We start from the raw sequence: 16,024 nt of genomic DNA, 5'->3' as shown, positions 1-16,024 counted from the left end.
TCATGTATTGTAGTGGTATTATAAGTACATAAGACTATGCTTCAGTGAATAAATTTACGAAATAAAAATTTAAATTATATTATTTATATAATCTGAATTTTAATGTATTTTATTCTGAAAGTTCAAATTTTATTTTTTAATTTGCAATACATTGCCTAACTTAAATATGTTTTGAACCAAATATGGAATAAATCATTTCGAAGAAAAATAACGAAAGTATTTGTCTCCATCTAGTATGCTATTCCATCTTTTCCGCAATCACGTTCGTGTGCAATATATTAATGTGAATGTTAATTTATATATAACGATATTATCACACATACAATAGAACGAAAGAAGGAGACGAAGACAGTGCATTTGTCTGATATTTTTGACAAGTTGCATTTGAGATTTACATACATAGTATATAATAGTTTTATAATTTTTTTTTTGCTATGAAGAAATAATATTTGCAAACAAGATTTAATATTATAAACTTTTTGTATAATTACGAATCCCTCTAAACATGTTAATATTATTTTATAATAAAAAATTGATAAAAATAAAAACTACTGACTTTTACTTAATTACACTTGCATTTTTAAATAGCATATTATAAAAATTTTTATTGTGCTTGTTTTTCGGAAAAATCTTCCTTTATAGAAAATTGCACGATTTTGTTATATGAATATTATATACTATTTATGCATTAATCTTTGTATTTTGAAAAAATACAAGTATTTTGAATAAAAAATTACAATTTTGATTATAACAGAATATTAATTCTGATATAAAAAAGCATCGATATCAAAAAAAGCACCAGAAATACGTTGGGCAACGGTTGCAATCTTCGAGTATCATTAATATAGATTTCTCGGTAAGATGAACGATTAGCATAGCAGTTAGAAAACATAAACGTTAGAGAAACGCTGATTTATTTTAGCGTGAAAAAATTACTTAAAGACCCGACCTATTTGTATAACATAATTCATATATTTTGTAGCGCAGATACATATTAGGTAACATTGGATGCGTATTATATAACACACTAACATCACATGCGTGAAAACTGAATTCTCGGATGTATAACTTTTTCGAATTCGAATGTCGATTTTATACGAACTGCTTTGTTACGCAATGTGGAATGCCTCGTACAAAAGATTATGCGATACTCGTAGTCACGTAGCATAATTAATTTATGAAAATGTGGCCCACCAGTATTCTGTGATCCAAAAATCGTGTAGCGGAGAAAGAACATCGAAAAAATGAAAAACTGGAATAAGTTTAGCTGCTACAACAATTTCCAATTCCATTCCTACAATTTTCCGTTTGTGGTAATCGCATTTTTTTCGAAATTTTTTTTTTTCAAATCTTGTACGTTAATCAGTGGCTCGCAATTTTACTTCGAGAAAGCGAAAGACAGTTTGCTATCTTATACAAGAAATTATTATTAAATAATATAATACTGGCAACTTGTATTCTATTAAAATAAAGCATTTTCGAGAAAAATGTTTCATATGAAAGCTGTAGGGTTTTAAACGGCACATTATATAGCAATATTAGTTTGACCTTGGATAACATAATTAAGGTCACGTAAAAATTACTTTGAAATTTTTTAATAAAAACCCATATTTTTGATTGCATATTCTTGTGAGTTGATTTCGCAAGTTTTTCAAAATACTATAATAAAGGTTTTTTTATTAGGTACTTTTTGAGTAATTTTATATCTTAATCTGACATTTTTGACATAAAATATAAAATATCTCGTAAAATATTTAATTTTCGATAAATTTATTCTAATACTTTTCTGCACAGAATAATGAGACGAATCAAGTAGTGTAAAGAAAACGTATAATTGCAAAAAGAAAGTACATTGTAAATTACATACGTTTTCCTAAAAATAATAATGTGTTTTTTTTAACTAGTATATTAATTGTAATTATTAATAATAATTAAATACACAGACAAAAAAATTTTCTAAAATAAAATACAATAAAATATTTATAAATGCACTTAAATAAATCGTCGATAATTAATTCATAAAATAATTTTACGTAATAAACTGATAAACATAGTTTATAAATTGAAAACGAAGTACACATAAACAAAATTTATAAGCGTATTTAATAAATTTCAAAAGTGTAACTTTCTTATCTATATGACACATAGTTTTATAAACATATTTATAATTTATAAACGTAAAACAAATTATACGTCAGGAATAATTATACGTAAAAAGACATGCCACTTTTCTTGTGTACTTCAAATTATTGCAACACATGATAATTCATACTTATTATACAAGATGTCCAGATATTACTACCAAAAAAAAGAATAGAAAATTTATACAAAAAATAATGATAATGTTATCTTTATGCCTTCTTCAAAATTATAATTGCATCGTGATATACAGCTTGTTTCATATTATATCTTATTGTGAATTAAAAACCATTCGGCCTCATCAACTTTATTGTTCATAATTCTACATTATGCTCATTGTGTTTAACTCTTTTATTAGATTAATTAAAAATAAATGATAAAAAGAACGTGTTGTTATTATTTTTGTATTTTGCACATTTTCTGGTTAGAAAAAATTAAATAAGATTTTGATTGATTCAAACATATTTAATATTATTTTCTGTTATAACGATTAGATCAGAAAAGATATTAGATCAAAAAATTTAAAAAAATGCAGAAAAATTCATCAAAAAAATATTACAATAAATAATACTTTTAAATCGTTTTATCAATTATATGAAGAAACCATCTCATATTTGTTTTCAAATGCCATTTTATTAATAAGGATTTAATATCTATCATAATTAATCTTGAAAACATGCATATTGTCTGGTTATTATTATATAACACGATTTTCGAACAATTACAACTGTAAGAATTAAGAATTGACATATTTTACTGACAATTAATGTATCACTTTTTGGCAATCTTCACAGTACTTATTATAATAAATTCAAGTATAAAATATGTAAAATGCACGATCAACCAATTTGATAAGAAAATGAAATAGAAATAAAATATTTATAAATGCACTTAAATAAATCGTCAATAGTTTTATGGTTACAGAAAAGTCGATAATTAATTCATAAAACCGTCTTACTTTATAAATTTATAAACATAATTTATAAATTGAAAACATAGAACATTAACAAAATCTATTAACGTATTTAATAAATTTCAAAAATGTAACTTTCTTATCTATGTGACACATAGTTTTATAAACATATTTATAATTTATAAACATAAAACGAATTATACGTCAGGAATAATTATACGTAAAAAGACATACCACTTTTTTCGTGTACTTCAAATTATTTGAGTCGTCAAAATTAAAATTGTCGTTATTGTTGGTTGATGTTACTTGAACGTTATTATCATCATTCGGTTGTCCAACTCTGGATAAACCTAAATGTAAATATTTTAATATTTATTAAAAACAATTTCTTTGGTTATTACTTTTCTCATTACATATTTATTAAATTAAATGCGATTCAAAGAAGGTAATAAATTAATTATGTATAAAAATGTTAACAGTAATATCAATAAAACATATTGTCACCTGTTTTCTTCAGTTTGGTTGGCTTCCTGATGATCCAAAGCTATGTTAAACGTTCTCTGTGTAATTGTCAGTCGGTTCGGATGTCAATTAATATTTTCAATTGATATATTATTAATATCACGATCGATATACCATAATGCTAAGTCTAAAGGTATCTTAGGTATGTCCAACGTTCTTCTTAGATGTGTCAGTCGGTTCGGATGATGATTATCAATATGACGATTGAAATATCATAATGCAACGTCAAGAAATATGTTGCTATGACAAAGACTACATTTCACCTCAAAATCATCAACTTTTGTACAGTATTTCCATTCTCAGCCACTGTTGTCAAGTCTTGTGTTAAGAAAGAATAGGATGCTCGTCCAAGTGGTTGTAAAAATTTATAAATACACGAAACAACAGCAACATTTTAAAGAATATAAATTATGATACGTGAAATGCATCCATGGATATTTGTGTTCGTGTGCTTCTTCGTGATTGTATATTTCTTCATGCACTTTTTTTACGTGTTCACCAAAGTTTGTTATATTTACGTAACAAGAACGATTGTAGCAAAATTGCACTTTGCTTGAAAATCCTGTAATTCATAATTTTGGCGCAGTTTTTTCATATTTTTTGTTCCGATCTTCTAGTGCAATTCTTCCGGATGACTTTTAATTATATGATCAGACACTTCAGAAAGCATATCAATGGTTATCTTTAAGCAACAAATAGTACACTTGAACTCTGTAGTGTCATCAGTTTGTATAAAATATTTCATTATCCAATGGTCATTTATAGTATTACGTATACTGCTCTGTTCCTCCGGAGAATGTTGTGACGAATGTGACTCTATACATTCAGGCGCAATCGGAGATTGACCACACATGAGACATTCTGTGTATGGTATGTTTTCATCGGATGTATATGCATACAAATACTTAAAATATATCCATGGTTCTTGATTTTCGTATGCCTTTTCCCATTTACATATGGCTGTATGATTTTTAAATATCTGCTTGAAACCATCATCATCTTCATTCACATATTTACATTCATAGGTGCAGTCTTGCGATTTGCATTTTGCTCGAAAAGGCGACAGTTTAGTATAATATTTCCACATGTTTTCTTGAACTTTCATAGCTTTTGACTTCATGACGGATTCTGACGAAAGACGTATGTTCTGGATTTCTTTAGCACTGTTTAATTCATTCAAATGACGACTTATTATATGATAATGTGCTAAGCTTCGGAGAACAATATCTGATTTGCTCTTACACTCCGTACATTCTATTTTAAAATCACTAATTCTCTTACAATATTTCCATGTCCAATCGTAAAGTACGTAACTCTCCACTTCGTTAAAATGATTCTGTCTTAAATGAGATGCTAAAAATTGAAAATCAGATTGAAAATTCTGACAACAGAAAAGACATTGTGAGGTGGAAGTAAAGTCGTCGTACTTGAAACATATCCATGGCCATTCTTGTCGTCCTTTATATTCTTCGTATTCTACTATATAAAGATGCTTTTCTTTCATATGTGAAAAGCACTTTGTAAAGACGAAAATACCTTTTTCACTGCAAAACCTGCATTTTGCTTGGTAATCCGACACTTTTTCGAAATTGCCACACGTTTTCTTTTGTCACTCTAATTTCTGACATTGTGTCCGTTTCTTCTTACAGGACGCAGAGAACTGAGTACGGTACAGGAGGACGAAGAAATACGTATAGTTTCCCGTTTGAATGTAAATATTGATACGCCAATTAACCTGTCCAATAAATAACAAGTGATACGGTAGCATCTCATTTGTCAGCTTATATGGTAATAACAATGTCGTGTAAGACGTGTTATAAGATATATCTTAAATAAATAATTTTTTGAAAAATATTATACATATAATTAAATAATTTTTCAAAAATATTATATATTTTATTACTTATATATAAAGTAATAGCGATATCATCAAATAATAAAAATACGCGCAATTTGCCGAGCTTACTGATAATACAATTGCTACATTGCTTACAGCAATATAAAATTGCGCATTTATTTTTAAATTTTTTAATATATTGTCTCAAAATGTTATGTAATATATTTATATATTTTTAGCTTGCAATTTTATTTTTTAATAATTATTAAATATTTCGTTAAAGCTATGTTTCTAAAACATTATCAACTTATTGATACATATTCTATTGATATGTTCTCTTCTTTCTCGTTATTTAATGATTCTAATAAAATGTAAAGATACAAATCAAAGAAAACTTTTTTTTAATTATAAATAATAATTTTAAAAAAAATTAAAATAAATAGATATAAATTAAAAACAACCTAGAAAGAAATTACAATAAACTTTACAGCTTATAATAACTTATCAATATTAATCTACGATGTTATATTTTCATTTTTATATTACACTTACAAGTGACGCAAGCATAACAAAAATGCATTAAATTGTATTACTTTTTCATGAAACAGTTTCATGTATTGTAGTGGTATTATAAGTACATAAGACTATGCTTCAGTGAATAAATTTACGAAATAAAAATTTAAATTATATTATTTATATAATCTCAATTTTAATGTATTTTGTTCTGAAAGTTCAAATTTTATTTTTTAATTTGCAATACATTGCCTAACTTAAATATGTTTTGAACCAAATATGGAATAAATCATTTCGAAGAAAAATAACGAAAGTATTTGTCTCCATCTAGTATGTTATTCTATTTTTTCCGCAATCACGTTCGTGTGCAATATATTAATGTAAATGTTAATTTATATATAACGATATTATCACACATACAATAGAATGAAAGAAGGAGACGAAGACAGTGCATTTGTCTGATATTTTTGACAAGTTGCATTTGAGATTTACATACATAGTATATAATAGTTTTATAATTTTTTTTTTGCTATGAAGAAATAATATTTGCAATCAAGATTTAATATTATAAACTTTTTGTATAATTACGAATCCCTCTAAACATGTCGATATTATTTTATAATAAAAAATTGATAAAAATGAAGAATACTGAGTTTTACTTAATTACACTTGCATTTTTAAATAGCATATTATGAAAATTTTTATTGTGCTTGTTTTCCGGAAAAATCTCCCTTTATAGAAAATTGCACGATTTTGTTATATAAATATTATATACTATTTATGCATTAATCTTTGTATTTTGAAATAAGAAATTACAATTTCGATTATAACAGAATATTAATTTTGATATAAAAAATCGATATCGAAAAGAGCACCAGATTAAATCATTATTGCACTTGATGCATAATCTCGTGCAAAATTTCATTACGTATAATAATAAATTTTGGCAAATTTATTATTATTTATTATTATTTTATGGAATATTCTTGAAACAGTTTTTAAGAATCGTCAAAGAGCCATCGCAAACCTTGATAACCGCTGTTGATCATCATAAGAAAAGGTGGCCCGTAAACACAAGCTAATAACACTGACTTGCGACAGCCTTGATCATGGAAAGTTCCGTATGTGCGACAATCGTATCGCTGCCCATCATAGTTTCTTCCGTGAAAATCAAACGTTATATCATCGAAAAAAAGTCCTTTGTCTGTACTAAATTTCAAATAGTAAATTTCGAGAAGTACCCGTCTTCGCGATTATAAAAGTGTAAAATTTTTCCAATAAAAAAAATTTTTTTTGAACTCGTGCTTCCGCTACAGCGCGCGCGGATGCTGCAGCTTGCGCTTCCGCCTCGACACGCGCCTTGGCTTCCGCTTTCGCGTTAAGCTCGTCTTTTTTGTTTCAGCTTTAGCCTTGGCCTCGTCCTTCGCCACTGCTTCGGCCTTGGCCTTGGCCTCGGTACACGCTGACGCTACGCTTCCGTTTCCGTTCGTGTCTCAGCCTCCGCCTTCGCTTTTGATTTCGCTCGCGCCTCCGCTGCAATCACCGCCGTTGGCTTCCGCTTCGGCGCGGGCGGTCGCCTTCGCCTGAACTTGCGCCACCGCTTGAGCGGCTACTACTGCCTTTGAAGCGGCCTTGGCTTCTGTCTTGGCGATAATCTTCAATTCGGTATTGGATTCCGTTGAAGCTCCCGATTTCGACGATAAACTGCTGCTGCTGAACGACGAGGACGAAGACGACGACGACGACAAGGAAGACGAGTAATTCCTCACGTAGAATTTCCGCCTGACGGAGCTATTCACGCTTGACTCCACCGAAGTCTGCGTCTTCGACAGGGTATCTAAGATGTTTGCCAACGCATCTACGTTCACGTAAGTTCCGTCATTTTCCTGCAGGAGACCCGTTAAAATCGCGACCGCGTTGGCGCTCGCCGAAGAGTCTCCATGTCCGATCGTCTGTGCAGCCACTTGCGACTGCACCTGCGATTCCGCCGAAATTACCGTTTGCTTGGCTGCTGATGAACGCGTCGCTGGAGGAAGTGGCGAACGAATTTTGACCCAGGTTGCTGACGCTCGCAAACAAACCGGCTGAAGCATCGCGTCAACCGCGACGATTGTGTCGGGTTGAGATCCTGATCGCTCGCCAGTCCTCAGGAAATACACGAGAAATATCTTCATCGTCGAGTTTCGTACATGGGCAGCCACTCGCGCGATTTGTCAATTATATACCATCGGGAATTTACAGTTGTAAATTCGAGATATACATATATGTATATTCGTAAATTTATTTTATCCAAACTCGTGCATCGTTTTATCATGGCTTGCCTCGACTCGATCGAATTAGACGTCAGTGGTTTGCGGTTTCCGCTTTTATTACGTTGCTATCATTTTTTATGTTGTACGAATATTCATATTTTGAACAATTTTCTTAAATAGTGTAATAGATAACTTAGAAACAAATACTGATCAATATAATATTTATAAAATTAATAAATTCAACCCTTTATAATTTAACTTTTTTTTGAAATAATTTATATTTATCAAAATTAATGTCAATATATGTATATACAAATATATACATATAAGAGAGAAAGCATTCTGCTTGTTTTTAAAATAGAAATTTAATTATCAGGAGGAAAATAGTAAGCGGTTTGTTTTATGAAATTTTAATCAATTTTGTAGAGTTAATATTTATTTTAAATAATTGTCAAAGACAATCATCTTGTACTGACATTTACGTCGTTTTGACAAAATGGTAAGCTTTTCGCGAGATGAACTTACAATCGTATAAAGTCACGTACGTTCGTTTGTTACTAATTGGAACCACTAACTATTCCGACAGCGAGCGGAGATCATCACAAATTTGCCTCCGCGCCATCGCAGCGATTTTTATATCCATCGAGAGCTGCGGACGCACCGTTCGATTTCGAGAATCGGAGATGTATTCGTGACGCCGATGAGTTCTACAGCGACCGCTAAATAAAGCGCTGCGACACAACAGGAATTATGTAAATAAAGATGTATCCCACCATTGCGACGAGCTTGGTCCACGCAACTTGCGGGTAAGCTCGCGCGCCAACTGTATGTGGATTTCTCGAAGAATAACTGTAGAAATTTAAATACTTATTTCAATACTTATTTCTTGCCTGTGTTTGAAAGTATAAACATTTTTAAACTTTTTGTGCAAAATACTTGAAATACTTATAAATATATGAAATATAATCATAATGAGATAAGAAAAGAAGTTCTTGAAATTATTAAAAAATATAAAAATGTATATAAAACGAATTTTTTTAATATTAAGGTCGAATTTACTGATATATTTAACAGATTATCTGCCCGGATTTGGATCATCATAATATCGTTGCAACAATATACGCGTTGCAGCCAATATCTTTTTCAATAACTGTCTATAGTCTTCCATTTATAATTTACATAAAATTCTGTTTCAAATTATACTCGTAAAATGAATTAGGAGTGCAATTTAGAACAAATTCATGCAGCAAGTTTAAATTTAGCAAACTATAGGCGTTGAAAATGAGCAAGTGCAGTCGACGATAAGCCTTGAAGATAAGCCAGTACGGCAAAAGTCGCTAAAACTAATCAACCAATCGATGCTTGCAATAGAATTCATTCGCGAGCAACACTCTTAAGGATTGACGAATGGCAGCGCGTTGCGCGCGGTGATCTAGGTCAGGGCTCGGAATTATTTTATCTTTTCGGCCGATTCTCGTGGTATACGCCTTCTTTCCTCTCCTTACCGCGCGCACGACAGCCGCTAGGGCCAAGCGCCGCCAAGCGTTAGGAGCGACGCTATCCGATTAATGTTAAAAAAATTCATTAAAAATATTGTTTTCTTCAATAGCAATAGTGCCGCATAGGTAACGTGGAAATCTATTGAAATATTTTTACACAATAAATTTAAAAATGAGAAAAATATTTTTAATAAATTTTTTTAACTTTTAATGATCAAGGGAGAAGAACCCAACGTTTATCGGATAGCGCCGCTCCTAACGCTCGTCGGCACTGGCCCTAGCGGCTGCCGCGCGCGCGGTAAGGAGAGGAAAGGAGGCGTATACCGCGAGAATCGGCCGAAAAAGATGAAATAATTCCGAGCCCTGATCTAGGTGGGTCAGCGTGTCGCGTGGCAACGAAAAATAACAGCAGAGATCCAACCTCACGCGCCATATTTGCCCGCTCGCTGATAGCCACACGCTGTTGTTTTAGCCGTGCAATACGCCGCTGACCCACCCAGATCGCTTAGCCCGCGCGCAACGCGCTGTTATTCGTCAATCCTTTTTAATTAATATTGCGACAATTGCAAAACAATCAAGGATTTTTCTGTTCAGTTTACCGCGCTCCACCTTTGTACGAACATTATGAAACACCTTGTACATGTAACGTGTTTACGTCGTTTGAAATTGCTACGGGAAGGAGAAAATGACGTACAGCAATAATAATTACGAATCTCATTGTGGTTTTCAATACTCTGCAATAATGTTTCACACTTTTAAATTATAATGATACTCAATATTATTGAAATTAAGAAACTACGTTAAATAATTGAATCTATTCTGCCAACGCTCAGATCTATCGCGAAGTGCATATTAAACGGAACATTTGGTAATTTCGCGATATTCTCTGTAAACAAATAGTTTGTCCACATAATTTTGATTGAGTAAACTTTATATATTTAATGACTGTTGAAAAAATATAGGCATTTATGAATAATTATTATTGCGCTGTGATCGAGAGAGAAAATAACACATTGCAAATTCGCGCGAAAGAAAACTCTGACAAACTATGATTCTGTGCCGGATGCGCGAATGATGTAATTGTTGCGAAGCCGGAACTCAATTGGGGCGATACTGTATGTCGAGATTGCGGGACAACGGCCGATTGCGGGCTGGGCACGGCTCCGGAGAGCATGGAATGACGATCAACGCTTGATAATAATCAGAGATGTACTCGAATTGGAGAAAGTTTATACGTTGTTTTTTATACCAGTACTGTTGCACGCGTATTTATTTCACTATTTTTATTGTCAAAATAATAAAAAATCTGTGCAATAAAAAAATAAAGAAGAGAGGACAATGAGAGGAATAAAATATAATAAATAAATTCCTGTTAAGTAATTCTAATATCAATTTAGATAATTAATTTAATTTTTAGAAAATGGAATTAGTTGTGATTTGCCTAAAATTTATTTTATATTATAATCGCCGTTTGTGGCTGGATTAATTTTTTCAATTACAATACAATTTTCATTGTCATTTTGCAGATGTGTTTATAGCACATTTAAGAGAATTGCAGCTAAACTTTTTGAAGGAACTTAGGAACTTGTCGAACGTTTTTATTATGCGTAACTAATTGGAAATCGAGCTTGTGTAACGCTGCTGCGTAAGAATTATCGAATTATCATGCGGAACACATTATCGTAACATGAGTCATAAAAAATAAGGCAATAAAAAAATTGAGATGCACCGGAAAAGTTTCGCAATGTAACGATATCCAAGCAAAATCCGTCCAGTATTTAAATTACAGTGCAGAATTCTCGCGATAGTAGTTGTTGCTTTGGAACTAGAATTAGAATTTTATCTTATATTTTCTTCAACGTTATTCGTCGCATTCACTTGTAGTCCGGTTCCAGTGTGGAAAGGTGAAAGCAGACCGTATGAAATAATCCGTGGAGAAGTACCGTGTATGATAAAGAAGGAAAAAAAAACGCACAACGATTTCTCGAGCGCATTCTCCGTGTATGACGAATCCGAAACTGATACTCATAATTATGCCTGTTTCTTATAACAAAAAATTTGACGAAAAGCTCATTAAAAAAAATTCTTACAATAAAAACGATTAAAAATCCACGCAACACAAATAAGTCTCAGGAACGTCTAGAAAATTCCTTAAGATTTTTTTGATACTTCAATCTACGGAATTATATTGATATATTTTGCTTGTGTTGTCTGGAAATTGAACCAGTCCATCACATTACTCGCCGAATACGGGTGAAAGAGAAATTGCAGTTAACTATAATACAGCGAACAGCTGTCGACGATAGACGAGAAAGTGAGCTTCTAAAACTTTCCACGTGAAAGTGCAAGTGAAGATGCTTCTACACACATCTGAATATTCAATAAACTGACCGTACCAGTTGTCGTTACAAGCTATCCGAAATTCTAAAATTTGTTCCATAGAGTAGATCGTCTAGAATAAATAGATAATCTATTTAAATTTTTATTTATTATGTATGTACATACACGGGACTAAAGTGCGCGGAGAATATACATGAAATATTACATATGAATATAAAATCATAAAATTCGGCAATAGATTTGTAATAACATATGAAAGAACATCAGGCAGATTGCATTATCGGTCAAGCCGTGATGAAAATTTCCATAATTGAAGCTGTCGAGATCCGCGGTGTGCTTCGCCGGTTTTTCACAACGTGTAAATGTGCTAAGCCAATGCAACGGCGCATAACGCGCTCATTGCAACAGTTTGCAGTAAAGTGAGTAAAGACTTGTCTGATGGCCCGGTCAATTGAAGCCATGCCCATCCTCTTCCTGTGCGCTTTCTGTTCGTTCAACTGCAACTTGACACTCGTTTCTTTACCGCAATCGAATCCACTCGAATGAAAGCAGAGCACGTTCGTTAATTATCAAATGCATACAATATGCCGTCTGATCGTAAATCAACGAAACGTTTCTTTAATCGTAACTTCTTATTTTCTAATGATCTTACAATTAATAAGCAAATTACATAGTTATATAAATTGCCCTTGACATAATTATAATCCTGTCATTTTCGTATTGTTACGTTATGGGAAATTTCCCAGTGCAAGTAATTATTACAAGTGAATGTGTAGCCAGCTGTAGATAACTGTGGACAATGAAAATTAATTAGATGAGTCTGAAAATTACACAATTAACGTTATTATGAAAAATTAAACATATATATATTAAAAAACTTGACGTTGACAAAATATAAAATATCGAAATCATGTTTTAATTATAGTATAAAGTAATTGTTACTAACCCTTAATTGTTACTAAAGAAATATTAAAGAGATATTATAACAAATTCTTCAACTAAATGTAATAGTATGCTGCAAAAATTTAGTTATTTAAATGTTAGCAATATAATACAACATATAATCATATGTTATTATATGTTATTTATCTCTTTTACACTCAACTTTGTAGAAATAATAATGCTATAATTGATATGATTATCACTGCATATTTTGTATGCATTTAAATAGACTGTAAATTTAATAATTTAAAATGTGATATAAAAAACATAAAAAATGCTGCTACAAAAAATGTATCGTAAACGTATGTCATAATTGCAAAACTCATATTTCACTTTGTAATAATAAAAATGGGCAAATAATTATTAAATGATTTTGTACAATTAAAAATGTTATTGAATTATAATTTCTATAAATTTTGTTTTTTATTTAATTGTAAATTAATTTATTCAGTAAAAAGTTTCAACATGAGAAATTTAATTTATCTATAAATTGTAAACGTATGCGTGGAAATTTACCCTTACAATAATTGATCTCAATATTGCCCATTACAATTATTGTAATATTATATGTATAACATTTTTTTACAGTGTAGATCGCCGTTAAATTCGTACCAACGATTATTGTGCACTCACGAAACGTAATGTTAACGGCATAGACTTTGGCTGAAAGGATTACAAAATGTTTGTAAGTAAATGTTGCTCAAGTAAAATGCACGATGAACGAAACAATTATTCAACGTACACACTCATAGGCCGGTATTCATAGTCCGTTCTTATATTCAAGATCGTCTTAAGTATAAACTTATATTCGCTCTCTTCGTCAGACACAATCTATGTGTGACGAAGAGAGCGAATATAAGTCCGTGCTTAAGACGATTTTGAATATAAGAACGGACTATGAATACCGCCCATAGACTAAAATAAATTTTTGATGGAAAAATTTCGTTATAAATCATCATATTTACTGCACACACAAAGAAAGCTCTATTTACATCATATACAATTGTCATTATTATAAGAGCGTGGAGTATGTGCGATAAATTAGGTGTAATTTGGCAGAAAAGTGTAACCACGCGTAGCCACGCGATAAAATCACGACTAGCGAGTACCAGTTAAACATTTTCTGTAGAGTTCACAACAAATTATTGCAGTTGCACAATGGCAAAACTGCGTGATGCATGGAGGGATGCATTTTCTAAGTTGCAGCGCGTCAAGATCAGACAATCGATCAGCAAAATAGCCAAAGATAACCAACGTGCATGGCATGAACACACGTTACAAGATGCAAGGAGCGAGAGATTTCCGGATCGAGAAACAAAACGTTTGATAAGCACTTTGCTGAAATATACAATGGCGATAGCCACTGCTGTACCATTGTTTACTACGGAAGTAAAACAAAAAGAATAATCCAATCGCAAAGTTTAATATCATCGAAGACATTTCTCGAAATCTCGTCTATATAAAATTTAATACAAAGACCCCTTTTTGATGATGTAATCTCTGATGATGTTCGATTATCACGGAGCAAAATATGATGGGCAGCGATACGATCGTCGCACGAAGCTTTCCGTGATCAAGGCTGTTTCAAGTCAGTGTTATTAGCTTGTGTTTACAAGCCACTTTTTTTTATGATGACCAACAGCGATTGTCGAAATTTGCGACAGCTCTTTGACGATCCTTAAAGTCTGTTTACAGAATACTCCACAAAATAAGTAAACGCAATGAAATTTTGCATGAGATGCATCAAGTGCAACAATGATTTATTTAATTTGGTGCTCTTTTCGATATCAATGCTTTTTTAAATCAGAATTAATGGATCCTAATAATCGGGATCGTAGTTTTCTTATTTTGGTCAAAATACGAAGATTGATGCGTAATTAATATGTAATATTTGCATTAAAAAATCGTGCAATTTTTAGTAAAGGGAGATTTTCCCGAAAAACAATCACAGTAAAAATCTTCTTTAGTATGCTATTCAAAAATGCAGGTGTAATTAAGTAAACATTAGTATTTTTTATTATATTTTTTTCAATTGTTTATTACAAAATAGTAACATTGGTATGTTTTGAAGGATTTGAAATTATACAAAAAGATAATATTTTTAAATTTTCTTTGCAAATATTATTTCTTCATGTCAAAAAAAGAAAAAACCCATATGTGCAAATCAATTGTAACTTGTGAAAAAATTTCTGACAATTGTACTATTTTCGTCTTCTCCTTTCTATTGTATGTGTGATATTATTATAAATTATAAATTATAAATAACGTTATAAATTAACATTAACATCAATTGCACCCGAAAGTCATTGCGAAAAGAATGGAATAGCATAGATAGAGACAAATATTTTCGCAATTTTTCTTCAAATAATTATTCCATATTTAATTTAATACATTTTTTAAGTTAGACAATAAATTGAAGATTGCAAATTAAAGAATAAAATTCGAATTTTCAGAACAAAATGCACTAAAATTGAGATTATATAAATGATATAAATTCAATTTTTCGTAAATTATTTCTTTGAAGCATAATCTAATGTGAATCTCTGATGTGACTTATAATATTACAATACGCGGAAATCTTTTATAAGAAAGTATTATACTTTTTATGTACTTTTGTTATGCTTGCATCACATGCAAGTGTACTGTAGAAATGATAATGTAACATAGTAAAATAATAAAATTGTTCCGTTATTCAGCTTCAAGTTTATTCTATTTTTCTTAGCTTGTTTTTAATTTGCGCTGTCTGATTACTTTAAATTCTTTTAAAATTGGTATTTATAATTAAAAAGCATTTTTATCTACTTCCATTTTTGCTCCTTTATCAAAAACTCAAATAGTGAGAAAGAAAAAAATTTAGTAATAAAATATGTACAACTAATATATGATGTTTTAGCAGTAAAATAACAAAATGTTTTATAAATCATTATGAAATTAAATTCCAAGCTAAGATTATATTATTATATTGCATAATATATTGAGACAATACATTAAAAGATTCAGAAATAAATGCGTAATTTTATATTGCTACTATTTTATATAAGTAAATTATTAAATATATAATATTTTT

The 16,024-nt window shown here is 30.8% G+C and overlaps 1 long non-coding RNA gene and 1 pseudogene across 1 annotated transcript; both read right to left on the bottom strand.

Moving 5' to 3' along the window:
- Positions 1 to 57: 57 nt before the first annotated feature.
- LOC136998928 (uncharacterized) lies at positions 58 to 5,411 on the bottom strand. The gene is made up of 3 exons (XR_010889439.1): positions 5,002 to 5,411; positions 3,557 to 4,927; positions 58 to 3,402 (listed from the first exon to the last, which is right to left on the bottom strand). It is a non-coding gene; the product is annotated as an uncharacterized lncRNA (long non-coding RNA).
- A 1,664-nt stretch (positions 5,412 to 7,075) lies between these two features.
- Positions 7,076 to 8,238, bottom strand: LOC105671525 (glycine, alanine and asparagine-rich protein-like; annotated as a pseudogene).
- Between the last annotated feature and the right edge of the window lie 7,786 nt (positions 8,239 to 16,024).

The sequence above is a fragment of the Linepithema humile genome, chromosome 3 (assembly GCF_040581485.1).
Source record: "Linepithema humile isolate Giens D197 chromosome 3, Lhum_UNIL_v1.0, whole genome shotgun sequence".
Lineage (NCBI taxonomy): Eukaryota > Metazoa > Arthropoda > Insecta > Hymenoptera > Formicidae > Linepithema > Linepithema humile.
This window is presented reverse-complemented; position numbering and strand designations above follow the sequence as displayed.